At 42.8% G+C, this 14,127-nt stretch overlaps 1 protein-coding gene and 1 non-coding gene across 5 annotated transcripts in view; one reads left to right on the forward strand and one right to left on the reverse strand.

Moving 5' to 3' along the window:
• Positions 1-14,127, forward strand: part of ST3GAL3 (ST3 beta-galactoside alpha-2,3-sialyltransferase 3) — a 166,812-nt gene that overhangs the window by 44,657 nt on the left and 108,028 nt on the right. The gene's annotated exons all lie outside the window — the stretch shown is intronic.
• Positions 1,345-1,480, reverse strand: LOC132232181 (small nucleolar RNA SNORA42/SNORA80 family). Its single transcript, XR_009452323.1, has one exon. It is a non-coding gene; the product is annotated as a small nucleolar RNA SNORA42/SNORA80 family (small nucleolar RNA).

The raw sequence follows: 14,127 nt of genomic DNA on the forward strand, positions 1-14,127 counted from the left end.
GGGGCCAGAGAAAGGACTAGAATAGTAAAGGCCAAGTCTGGGAAAGCCCTGTATAAAGCAGTGAATTAATTATCTCCTCAAGGGTGGCAGAACCCAGCATCCTGTGGATATTCCAAACATACAGGCTTCTAACTATTTGTAGTAACTCTATGCCAACTCATGTGATCCTTTCTTTCACAGTGAGAAAGGGCATAGGAGGATTTTTGTCTCCTAAAGATTGCCTGTTTCCTGATCCCTTTCCACTTCATTTGTTCACTCATTTGTTATCATTCAACAATATTTATTGAGTGTCTGCTGTGTCAGGTACTGTGCTAAACGAAGAGTAGTGAAAAAGACCATATGTGTCACCTGGAGTTTTTAATCTAGATGGGGGAACAAGCATGAAACACAACTAAATATTCAGTTACATCTGCGATAAAAAAAAGTTAGAGGTGCCATGAGATGGAATAATAGGATTTTTAATATACTTTGTAGGCTAAACATCACACATCTGTGAACCTCTAGTCTGCAACATTGTCTTGAGAGGTCACAGCAGTATAGGTATAGGAGAATCTAAGTCAAAGATTAGCTGAAACTCTATTCTGATCGTCCAGCCCTAAATAAAAAAAAATAAAAAAAGTTGCTGAATGGCTCTCTCCTGGTGAGGTTTCTTTCTTGCTTTCATTAAAAAATAAATAAATAAAAAATCAAGCAGTCAAGTTTCATCTACTTTACAAGGGGAAGATAAAAGAGATTTGACCATGGTTAGCCTCATGACCATAGGGTTCCATGTTTCCTTAGAGGTGTGGTGACCAGCCTTCCACTCTTTTTTTTTTTTTTAAGGTAACAGCCCCCCGCCCCCCCACCTCTTTCTATTTTCATTTAGTTAGTTATTATTTAGGTATAATTGACATATAACATTATATTTCATTTATACAGTGTAATGATTTCATATTATAGATTGCAAAATAACCACCACAATAAGTCTAACATCTGTCACCACACATAGTTATATAATTTTTTAAAACGTTTTTATTGAATTTACTGGGGTGACATTGGTTAATAACATATAGGTTTTAGGTGTACAATTCTATAATACGTTATCTGTACATTGTGTGTTCACCACCCCAAGTCACGTCTCCTTCCATCACCATTATCCCCCCTATACCCTCTTCTACCTCCCCCGCACCCCTTCCCTCCTGGTAATCACCATGCTATCCTGTTGTCTGTGTCTGTGAGTTCTTATTTGTTTGTTTTTTGCTTAATCCTTTTACTTTTTCATTCAACCCCCCAACCCTCCTCCTGTCTGACAGCTGTCAGTCTGTTCTCCATATGAGTCTGTTTCTATATTTACCTATTTTTTCCCACTGTGCAACCTGCTTCACTGTGTTTAGCCTGTAGGCAGAGGCTGGGCAATAGTTCAAGGCCATGGTTTGCCCTGGCATATGGGGTACTATGAGAGACTCAGGAGGACGGGCCTGCCATAAATCCAAACCCATGTATGTGTTTCTATTTTGTTTGTCAGTTTATTTTGTTCATGAGATTCAACATACGAGTGAAATCATATGGTACTTGTCTTTCTCTGACTGGCTTATTTCACTTAGCATAATACTCTCCAGGTCCATCCATGCTTTCGCAAAAGGTAAGATTTACTGTCTTAGCACCTTTCAAATATGCAGTGCAATATTATTAAGTAGTCGCACTGCTGCATGTTACATCCCCATGACTATAGATTTGCCTATTCTGGACATTCCATATAAATGGAATCATTCAATATGTGGCATTTTGTGACTAGCTTCTTTTGTTTCACATAATATTTCAAGATTCATCCATGTTGAATCATGTGCCAATACCTTACTCCTTTTTATGGTGAAATAGTATTTTGTTGTATGGATATACCACATTCTATTTATCCATTCATCAGTTGATGGGCATTTAGGTTGCTTCCACTTTTTGGCTATTCTGAATAAACTGCTATAAACATTTAAAGTTCAAGTTTTTGTAACATTTTTATGTCTCAGTAGAATTGCTGAGTCATGTGGTAACACTATATTTAACCTATCGAGGAACTCCCAGAATGTTTTCCAAAGCTGCTTCACTATTTTACATTTCCACCAGGGATGTGTTTCATTTCTCTCCATGCCTTCCACTCTTAATACTTAAGATGAATGACAGTGATGACAACTAATTATAACTTTTCCTTTCTCAGCATGGGCACTGAGAGGTGTATGTCCTCTTTAAAAATAGAAATATTGCAAAATAATAAGTATACATACTTTATCATGACAGTATAAAAACTTTGTTGAGCAACTTTTTATTTTGTTCCCTCCCTTTTTCATAAACGAAGTTATTTCTTCAGAATGGAATGGTACCATGTTCTTTTAATTATAGCCTGTCAAGTACATCTTTTTCCCAGATGAAGGAAAGAATGTCATATGGCAAATGACTTAAGGCTCGTGTCCTGTCCAAGGGTCTCGGGCACATGTGAATAATCCAAGCCCTGCTCCCACAGAGATTTATGTCTTTTTTTTAATTATTTGGGTTTTTAAAATTACACTGGATTTTAAAGTAAATCCCAGACATCATGTCATTTTAACATAAGTACTTCAGTATGCCTCTCTGACAGATAAGAACTTTTAAAAATGTGACCATCATGTTGTTATCTCACATTATCTAGTTCCTTAATGTCTTCTTTTTAAAGCACATTTTGACATAGGAATTTATTTTTTTAAGTTGATTTAACAAAATATTCATGAATTTTATTCACCACAGCTATATTTATATGAGCACAAATTTGCAATGAAGTCTTGATTACGGGCAAACAGTTAAATGATGGAAATATATATAATTTTTTTAGAGGGTTAGTGTCGAGGCATTAGAAATTATGATATGACAGAACAGGTCCGGAGACATGGATGCTTGGAATAGACTGACAGAACTTAGGGGGAGGGGAAGGTTTGGGGGGGTAGGAAGAGATTAACCAAAGAAATATATATATATATATTTATTTATATTTTCCTTGGACACAGACAGTAGTGTGATGAAGGCCTGGGGGAGGGGGCAAGGGCTGGGTGGAGAGGGATCAAGGGTGGGGGCTATGGGGGACACCTATAATACTGTCAACAATAAAAAAATTTACAATATGAAATATTTTTAATAACCCAAGGAAAAGGTAATGCTAAAATGTTAAATACAAAGGCACAATACACAAATATATAAAAAGTATTAATATGATAGATGTTTCATTTACACACATGCATGTATACGTAGATGTATTTAGGTATACATCCAGAGAGAAAGAACTGACTGAAATGAAGACATCTTTGCTAAAATTTTAATAGTACCTAATTCTGCTGATTATTATATTTTTAATAAGTAAAGTCCATACTTTACTCAGCCAGAGTAAAGTTTTTTACCGAATGTCCTTTTTCTGTTCCTGGGACCCATCCAGGATCTCATGTTACATTTCACTGTCACTTCTCCTTAGGCTGCTCTTGGCTATGGCATTTTCTTAGACTTTCTTTGTTTTTGATGATCTTGACAGTTTCTTTTAATTTGTCAATTACAGTTCACATTCAGTATTATTTGGTATAATTTCAGGTGTACAGCATAGTAGTGAGACACTTATGTAATTTACAAAGGGATCCGATAAGTCTAGTACCCACCTGGCACCATACATAGTTATTACAATACTAGAGGCCCGGTGCACGAATTCATGCAGCAGTGGGGTCCCTCGGCCTGGCCTGCGGGTTCGGGCCGAAATCGGCTGACAACCCCTGAGGGGTCCCAAATTGCGAGAGGGCACAGACCAGGCCGAGGGACCCCACTGGTCCACGATCAGGGCTGGAGAAGGATGTGGGAGGTTGGCCAGCCAGGAAGGGACCGTGGGAGGGCTCCAGGGCATGTCCGGCTTGTCTCACTCAGTCCCGATCGGCCAGACCCCAGCAGTAAACTAACCTATTGGTTGGAGCTCTGCCCCCTGGTGGTCAATGCACAACATAGCAACTGGTTGACCGGTCGACTGTCTGCCCCCTGGTGGCCAGTGCACATCATAGCGAGCAGTTGAGCGGCCTTAGCATACCATTAGCATATTACTCTTTGATTGGTTGAACGGCCGACCGGTCGACCAGACACTTAGCATATTAGGCTTTTATTATATAGGATTATTAACTATATTCTCTATGCTGTACTTTACATCCCTGTGATTATTTTATAACTACCAATTTTTACTTTTTAATATCTTCATTTTTTTTACCCAGTCCCCCAACCATTTCCCCTTCTGGTAACCATCAGTTTATTCTCTGTATCTATGGATCTGTTTCTGTTTTGTTTGCTTGTTTATTTTGTTCTTTAGATTCCACATGTAAGTAAAATCATCATATTTATCTTTCTTCAATTTATTTCACTTAGCATAATACCTTCTATGTCCACACATGTTATTGCAAATAGTAAGATTTCATTCTTTTTTATATAGGATAGAGGCCTGGTGCACGGGTGGGGGTCCCGCTTGGGTGCCTGGCCAGCCTAGATGAGGGGATGATGGCTGTTTGTAGCTGGTCACACCCCCTTCAGGGTGGGGGTCCCCACTGGGGTGCCTGGCCAGTCTGGGTGAAGGGCTGAGGGCCGTTTTCAGGCTGGCAGGTGACTGAAGCTCCCAACCTCTCCTTTTTTTCTTTTTTTTTTTAATTCTGGGATTTATTTACCTTCTATAGCTGTCACTGGAACTGAGAGCCGGCTTTATCTCTGAGGCTCGGCTCCAGCTCTGAGACCTCGGCTGCTGAAAGCAGGTATCTGGGTTTGTTTGGCTTCTATAATTGAAACTCTGTTGCAGCTCCAGCTCTGAGGCCCGGCTGGCTGAAAGCAGGTTTCTGGGGTTTGTTTAGCTTCTGTAATTGCAACATTGTTTCTTAGACTGCAGCTCAGAGGCCAGCAGTGGCAGGAGGGAACCTTGGCTTCCTCCATCACTGGAGCAAGCAAGCCTCCTGTTTGCTTCAGCTGCCTGGCTGCCAGCCACCATCTTGGTTGGCAGTTAATTTGCATATCTCCCTGATTAGCCAATGGGAAGCGTGTCGGAGGTACGGTTAATTACCATGTTTGTCTATTATTAGATAGGACACCTAATCCATATTCAGATGTCCCTAATTATCTTAAATATGCCTTTTTGCGGTCCAAACAAGGTCTATATACTTGGTGGTTTTGTCTTAATTTTTTATTCTAGACTAATTATTTTTACAAATTTAGATCAATTAGATTTGAAGCCTCAGCCCTATTACCTCTGTAGGTTGTATAATATTGTGCAAATTAATTTAGTGTTTGTTCTTCTTAAAGTTATACCTGTGCCTAGTTCAGAGAGACAGTTCTTCAAGGCTTGTCACCAACAAAAACAAACAACGATAAAGTACTCCCCCGTTACCACCATGACTTGATTTCCTACCTCTAACAGGCATCTGTTTTCAACTCTTTTAACCTAATTTGTTTGGTATTTTCCTCTGAATCTCTAAATAACATACTTATATTGTCAGTTCTTGATATTTCTATTTTGAGTATTATATATTGACTTTATATAGTGTAAGATGAAGATTTAGTACTCTATCACACTCACTACTTTTCTACCACATATGTGAAGTCTAGCATAATTCTTCTAATATAATTAGAACAACATTCAGTCTGTTTACTATGACCATAAAAATGCTATATTTAGATACCATGTTTACAGTGTTTTCATTGCACATTCTGTTTTTTTCTGAAGTCAATAATAGTTTTACTTAGCTTTCTATGTACTTATCGCTATGCAACCCTAAATGCTTCCCCAGTTATACGAATCCTTTCTCCATGTGTTTGAACACATTAGAGTATCTGTCAGTTCCATTTTTTCTTTTTCCCCCCCATTTTCTTCTATTTTTTAGAGATTTTATTCTAGAAGAAAAGACAGATAATAAATAAATAATTACATGGTGATTTTAAAACATTTGTGATAAACATTAAGATGATGAAGTCCAGCCCTAGCTGGTTTGGCTCAGTGGATAGGGCGTTGGCCTGCAGACTGAAGGATCCCAGGTTTGATTCTGGTCAAGGGCACATGAGCAGTAGGGGGCATGCAGGCGGCAGTTGATCAATGATTCTCTCTCGTCATTGGTGTTTCAGTCTCTCTCTCCCTCTTTATTCCTCTGTGACATAAATTTAAAAAATAAAATAAAAAAAGATGATAAAGTCTAGGGTATTAGTAGAATATTCACAGCAGACTTGAAGGGGGCTGGGTGATCTTTCTCTCCTATGCCCCAAGAAATAAATGAGTTGTCCAAAGTTAGTCAACCAGTGAAAGAGGGACAACCAGAATCTTGTCCTCCTACTTAGGCATTCTGTCGTCTTTGGCCAAAACTTTAATGTACGTTATATTTAGGCCAGTAACCTTCATTTCACTGTTTATATTCAGAGAGAGGACTAGCTGGAATTTGGATGAATAAACATACCTGAGATTTTAAAAAATATTCAAAACACAAGTATCACTAAAATTGGGTCAGTGAAACCATCACTGTTCCTGAAGACTGATGCCATATCCTTGATTTTCATAAAAATACCGAAGTTAAAACAGTCCACATACCCAAGCTGGGCCACAAACAAATGTCCTGCCTCAGAATAGCACAGTAACAGCAACACAGCCCACCGCATGTTTTCCTTACATGGGTTGAAACATTTTGTCTGAAAGTGATAATCTTCGATGTTGCAATTTTGCCAAATTTTTTTATTTTCCTTAGGGGCCTGGTGCATGAATTCATGCACTGGTGGGGTCCCTCGGCCTGGCCTGCAGAGATTAGGCCGAAACTGGCAGTCTGACATCCCCCAAGGGGTTCCAGATTGAGAGAGGATGCAGGCCAGGCCAAGGGACCCCACCAGTGCATGAGCCTCTAGTACAGCCGTGGGCAAACTATGGCCCGCGGGCCGGATCCGGCCCGTTTGAAATGAATAAAACTAAAAAAAAAAAAAAAAAAGACCGTACCTTTTTTTTTTTTTAATATATTTTATTGATTTTTTACAGAGAGGAAGGGAGAGAGATAGAGAGTTAGAAACATCGATGAGAGAGAAACATCGATCAGCTGCCTCCTGCACATCTCCCACTGGAGATGTGCTCACAACCAAGGTACATGCCCTTGACCAGAATCGAACCTGGGACCTTTCAGTCCACAGGCTGACGCTGTATCCACCGAGCCAAACCGGTTTCGGCAAGACCGTACCCTTTTATGTAATGATGTTTACTTTGAATTTATATTAGTTCACACAAACACTCCATCCATGCTTTTATTCCGGCCCTCCGATCCAGTTTAAGAACCCATTGTGGCCCTCGAGTCAAAAAGTTTGCCCACCCCAGCTCTAGTATGTATATAAGATCTTTGGTTAATCTCTTCCTGCCTTCCCCCCTCCCTCCTCCTTTCTGAGTTTCATCAGTCTGTTCCGTGTTTCCATTCCTGTGTATTGAGCGTCTGCCCCCTGGTGGTCAGTGTGTGTCATAGCTACTAGTTGAATGGTCAGACACTTAGCATTTTAGTATTTTATAAAAGCCTAATGTGCTAAGTGTCCGACCTAGCAGTTGACCAACCGGTCACTATGACTTGCACTGACCACCAGGGGCAGATGCTCCGACCGGCAGGTTAGCTTGCTGCTGGGGTCCGGCCGATAGGGACAGGGCGAGATGGGGCCGGACATGCCCTGGAGCCCTCCCGCGGTCCCTTCCCAGCCATTGGCCCTGATCAGGACTGGGTGAGATGGCCCTGATCGGCCCCTATCGCTGGCCAGGTGGAGGGACACCACCAATGCACGAATTTTATGCACTGGGCCTCTAGTACAGGGGTGGGCAAACTTTTTGACTTGAGGGCCACAATGGGTTCTTAAACTGGGCCGGAGGGCCGGAACAAAAGCATGGATGGAGTGTTTGCGTGAACTAATATAAATTCAAAGTAAACATCATTACATAAAAGGGTACGGTCTTTTTTTTTTTTTTTAGTTTTATTCATTTCAAACGGGCCGGATCCGGCCCGCGGGCCGTAGTTTGCCCACGGCTGGGATAATCTAGGAATTATTCTGATTTGGCATTATTCAATTCTAAAGTTTCCTATGCGATTACTGTGTGCCTAATTGTAGGGATACAGGGAGAAATAAAACTCAGGGTCTGCTCCTAAGGAATTCACAGTCTAGTAGTAAAGTCATTAAAAATGAAGAACTGCTTGATTATTAGCCAGTTATTGGCCTATCAGCTGACACAAGGAATCAAGAGAAGTCACCTTATATTTTACTTCTTTATTTCCATTTCTTAGTGCTTATGTGCCTTGCCTTCATACCTTCAAGTTGGGCATAATATGCTTGACAACGTGACTCTCCATTAAAATCCAAGTCCTTGACATCCTGCCTCCAACAAGATGTGTTTAGAAGCCCCTAAGCCTTGTTTATTGGGGGGGGGGTGGGGTTGTTTGAGTATTTCTAAGGTCCGCCTCAAAGTCTCAAGTGTGTTCTAGCACTAAGACTCCTTCCCTTGCTTTGAAATTCCTATCCCTAGTTACTACCATGAAAAAAAAGTTAAGCATTCCAAGAAGCCCTCTTGCAATTCGGTCAATCTTGACTCAGCACGCATGGAAGCAAAGGTGGTCCTGCAGTATTTCCTGCTTCCTCAGCGTCCCCGAGGGTCCTGCAGTATTTCCTGCTTCCTCAGCGTCCCAGGGGGTCCTGCAGTATTTCCTGCTTCCTCAGCGTCCGTCCCAGGGGGTCCTGCAGTATTTCCTGCTTCCTCAGCGTCCGTCCCAGGGGGTCCTGCAGTATTTCCTGCTTCCTCAGCGTCCGTCCCAGGGGGTCCGGCAGTATTTCCTGCTTCCTCAGCGTCCGTCCCCGAGGGTCCTGCAGTATTTCCTGCTTCCTCAGCGTCCGTCCCAGGGGGTCCGGCAGTATTTCCTGCTTCCTCAGCGTCCGTCCCCGAGGGTCCTGCAGTATTTCCTGCTTCCTCAGCGTCCGTCCCAGGGGGTCCGGCAGTATTTCCTGCTTCCTCAGCGTCCGTCCCAGGGGGTCCTGCAGTATTTCCTGCTTCCTCAGCGTCCGTCCCAGGGGGTCCTGCAGTATTTCCTGCTTCCTCAGCGTCCGTCCCAGGGGGTCCTGCAGTATTTCCTGCTTCCTCAGCGTCCCAGATTAAGGAATGGGTAAAGGACATCATGCTGGTTTTCCAGTGAAAGCATCCTTTCTGGAGCTGAGTGGTGTTAGCCCATCCTTAAGCACACTGATCACGGTGCAAGAACTTGGGCAAGGGACTCCCTGCAGACATGGTGCACTGACTTTTGTGGTGCTGTTCTTTGCCTCCATCTCAAAGTGCTCAGTTCCAGTATCCCAAACCGAGGCCATTGCCAGGAGGGCTGCCAGGCTCAGGCTCCTAGTGAACCAGCACTGCTTGGTTCGGCACGGTCCCCTCAGAGGCCCCTGACCTTTCGGAGAATCCTCCTTACAGACGTTCCAACCAAGTCCCGTGCTTGGGAGAGCTACGCCACTCTTTTCTCGGTTTTCAGACGGACACTGCGGGCCACATCCTGGACCAAATCACGTGTGGGGAGGGGGGGCCACAGCTCATCCTTTGAGAACTGATGGTGGCCTTGCCTGTTGGGCCCCCCCTTCGGCCCCACCCCCACTTCCGTTTTTTAGAAAATTCATCTTTTACCTGTTTCATGAATAAAATATCTCCTCTGAGGATTTTCTTTCCCCTAAGTTTTCGCGTGTGTGTGTGTGTGTGTGTGTGTGTGTGTGTGTATTTTTTTTTGAGAGAGAGAGAGAGAGAGAGATCGATTTGTTGTTCCACTTACTTTCGCACTCATTGGTTGATTCTTACATGTGCCCTGACTAGAGATTGAACCTGCAGCCTTGGCATATGAGGGGGATGCTCTAACCAGCTGAGCTCCTATCGTGCCAGGGCCTCTGAGTTTTCACCTCTGCGTGTATTTTTTGGTTTAACACATTGCATTTATTTTTTTATTTGTTTTGGTTTACATTAAATACTTTTCTCTTGTTAACATAAAAAACCATTGAAACCTGTAAAGAATTTTTGTGAGTTTATTTGAGCCAAACTGTTGACATATGCCGGGAAGCAGAACCTCAACGAATTGAGATAATGCTCCGGAGAATGGCATTGGTGACAGACTTAAGGAGGTGGGATTAAGCGAAGCGGGGAAACCTCTGTGATAGGACAAAAAGTAAAATGATGGACACAGACTTAGGTGGGTGCAGGAACAATTAACAAGGAATCTGTGGTATCTGTCCTGGGACCCAGCACACCAGGCTGTGCCCCAGGGGCTCCATAAAAAGGGAAGTCACAAGTTACCCAGACATCCCAAGGACATGTTATCATAGATGCAAAAAGACAGACAGGCTCAGTTACGGTAAAGGTTGACCTTATCAGTGAAGATATCGGCTTAGGACGTAACTGCCCACCATAACTGCTTTTAGTTAAGGTTTAATTTCAGGCCATCCTGTGTGGTTATTTTAGGTCTCTGAGTTTGCAAGACTGCCATGCAGGCGTTTCCTGAGCTTGTCAGGTTAGCATGTGGCCCCTTTTCGTCCACACTCTAATGCCTTTTGATCTTGGCTATCAGCCCATATTTAAGAGTGTGGTGTCTTGTTTTCAGTATTGTCTTCTCTCTCACTTTCACTGATACCCGGTGTGCCGGGGCTGACCCGCAGACCCTGAGCGATGAGCGATTACTCTGACACACGTTTCTGTGACGGAGATGCTGAGGCACTACTTGGCTGTCGCCGCCAAGTAGCCCTGTTCACCTGCCGCCTTTGGCTTTTATTGTCATAACAGCTGGAACTAAAATTAACCTCTCGATACAGATACAATCAGCAGGGTAAGTATCCTTGAGAAAGCACATGCTTCTACAAGGTCGGGTGTTTAAAGACTAAACCTAGAGACTCTAGCAAAACCCCCCGGGGGATCGGACTTGTTTGGAAAAGTCAAGATAGGGGCTGCCGCCTTCGGCAAGGTCCCCTCAGAGGCCCCTGACCTTTCGGAGAATCCTCCTTACAAACATTACAACCAAGTCCCGTGCTGCCCCAGCCGGTGCTGCCAGCAGTGGAGTCTGTATGGAACTCTGTAGTGTATTATAGTTGCTTTTCCCACTGCGAGCATAGGATTCAGCTTTCATGGGCTTGCTGAATCAGTTCTACTTGTTTGCTTTCCAGCTTCCAAACTTTTGTTGCTGATGTCTCCTCTCCTGTTTTGTTTGTTCCTGTGTACTTTGACTCTACAACAAACAATCGTGTCTGTCATTTAAGGGTTTTAGAAAAGATCAGAGGGGTGTGTGTGTGTGTGTGTGTGTGTGTGTGTGTGTGTGTGTGTAATCTAAGTCTGGGTTCAGCAAGCTATGGTTCCAGTGCAAAATTCATCCCTTTCTTATTTCTAGGGCAGTGGTCGGCAAACTCATTAGTCAACAGAGCCAAATATCAACAGTACAATGATTGAAATTTCTTTTGAGAGCCAAATTTTTTAAACTTAAACTATATAGGTAGGTACATTGTTGTTAACTTAATTAGGGTACTCCTAAGGCTTAGGAAGAGCCACACTCAAGGGGCCAAAGAGCCGCATGTGGCTCGCGAGCCACAGTTTGCCAACCACGGTTCTAGGGCATCAGTACTAAAACTTCCCCATACCCCAAGCTCACATTTGCTTTCAGTTTCAGCACATGCCTACTTCCATTTTTTATTCCGGCTGCTTCTGTTGCACGCACAGGTATTTGTAAGCATTGCCACCCTTCCTGCATTGCCCCACCTCCTAGAGGGCAGTGGCTAGTAGGATTGCAGCTACTCCCAGACTTGTTGGTCTCCCTGTAGGTACTGATGTCCCAGCGGTTGTCATGCCCCTGATCCTCAGCCAAGTGCCTTTTGTCTCCTGAATGACAGAGCAGTTTCTTTCTCAATGTAATGGTGACTCACTTTTTAAAAATAGTCTTTGATGTGTCAGAGCCTTTTTTGAAAATCTAAACAGATTGTATTGACTAGTTCCCTTTTAGTCAGATGCATTTTTACCTTCTGAAAGTGGTGATGTAGTCATTAGGTATGATTTTACCTTCCCAAACCCACACAGCCCTCACTTTCCATGCTTCAGTGCTTTTCCTTAGATGTTCCCACCCTCCCAGCACAGCCTGTCCTACCAGGTCATCCCATCCCCGCTCACATACTCTCTCCTCCTCGTCTTCCCAGGTTCTCCCAGCAAAAATTCTTTCTCTTGCATCTGAACTCCTATAGCAACATTAAAGGCTTGTAATGCCGTTGCTTCTCTCTCTGTATTATCCTCTGAATAGTTCATGAATTCATGTCTGGGACCATGCTTAATCTTGTCATACAGTCTGTTGAGCTTAGTAAGAACTCCATGTATGTTTGGTAAGTTAAATTAATGAGATAAATCTAAGGAAAAACTTCTTGAAAAAAATCTGCTATATCAGTAGCCTCCACTTAGCTCATTCATAGCGCATCCCCAAAGTCTGATCATTGCAGAGAATTGTTCCCACTAAAGTTACAAATGCCTTTCTAGTGAAGAATTCTGGGACATCTTTTCATCCATCAGCTTCTTCCACCTCTTTGCCACCTTTGGATATACCTTTCTGTAACCAGTTCTCACCACCCCTGGTTTCCTCTATCTTTTTTATTACTTCATTGATTTTGTTCTTTATGCCACATTCCCATAAATTAATGCTTTTTAAAATTTCTCTGTCCTCTCTTTTTTTCTCTCTCTCTCTCTTTCTCTCTATGTATCTTCAGGAATCTCATTACTCAGATTTTGTTTGTTTGAGATTGGGGTTAGGGAAGAAATTGAGGAGCTTAAATGAGGGGTTAATTTCTCTCAGGATCTAAGCAATGGAGAAAGTAAAATAAGACACAGGTAGCTATATGGCTACTAATAAACTGTTGCCAGGATAGTCCATTTAGTTCCCACACAGCAATCAAAGTTTATATTGAAAATATAAATAAGATTATGTTACTCCCCTGGTTTTCAGCAGAAGTTTTTCACTGCTGTTGAGATACAATGCAGACATCTTTCTATGGCCTCCTCCACATGGCCTCCTATGGGTCTGGTTCCTGTTTGCCTCTCTGATCTTATTTCCCACCCTTCTTGTGTTTCCCACACTCTGTGTTCCAGCCACACTGGTCATCTCTCTGTTCCTTAAATGCACCACAACTTATTTTTCCTTCTGCATAGAATTCTTTTACCCTTGATCTTTTCTTGGCTGGCTCCTGTCTTCAGGTCTCAGCCCGTATGTCACTTCCTCAGAGAATCCTTACCGAAACACCCTATCTAGTATTGCCTGTACTTCCACCCTCGGCCACTATTACATTGTTGAATAGTCTTCATACTTATTACTGTCAGAAATTACTTTATTCATTTATATGTTTACTTGTTTGTTTTATTTTATTTTATTGATTTTTTTAGAGATAGAGGAGAGGAGAGGGATAGATAGATAGAAACATTGATGAGCTGCTTCCTGCACGCCCCCCCCAACCCCCCAGGGGATCAAGCCCGCAACCTGGGCAAATGCCCTGACCAGGAACTGAACCAGTGGCCTTGCTTGGTTCCTGGCTCAATACTCAACCGCTGAGCTATACCAATCGTGCTGTTTATTTATTTGTTTGTTTTAACCTCCCAGACCAAATTATAAATTTCTTAAAAAAAAAAAATATTTCGCCCTAACTGGTTTGGCTCAGTGGAGAGAGCGTCAGCCTGCGGACTGAAAGGTCCCAGGTTCTATTCAGGTCAAGGGCATGTACCTGGGTTGCGGGCACATCCCCAGTAGGAGGTGTGCAGGAGGCAGCTGATCGATGCTTCTCTCTCATCGATGTTTCTAACTCTCTATCCCTCTCCCTTCTCCTCTGTAAAAAATCAATAAAATATATAAAAAAGATAAGCTCTGCAAACCAACATTAGTGAATATACATTCTGCTTAATAAATATTTCTTTATTGATTTCAGAGAGGAAGAGAGAGGAGAGAGAGAAACATCAATGATGAGAGAGAATCATTTATCGGCTGCCTCCTGTACCCCCCCCCCCCACTGGGGATCGAGCCATAGCCCAGGCATGTGCCCTCAGCTGGAATCAAACCTGGGACCCTTCAGTCCTCAGGCTGATGCTCT

The sequence above is a fragment of the Myotis daubentonii genome, chromosome 3 (genome assembly GCF_963259705.1).
Source record: "Myotis daubentonii chromosome 3, mMyoDau2.1, whole genome shotgun sequence".
NCBI classification, from domain to species: domain Eukaryota; kingdom Metazoa; phylum Chordata; class Mammalia; order Chiroptera; family Vespertilionidae; genus Myotis; species Myotis daubentonii.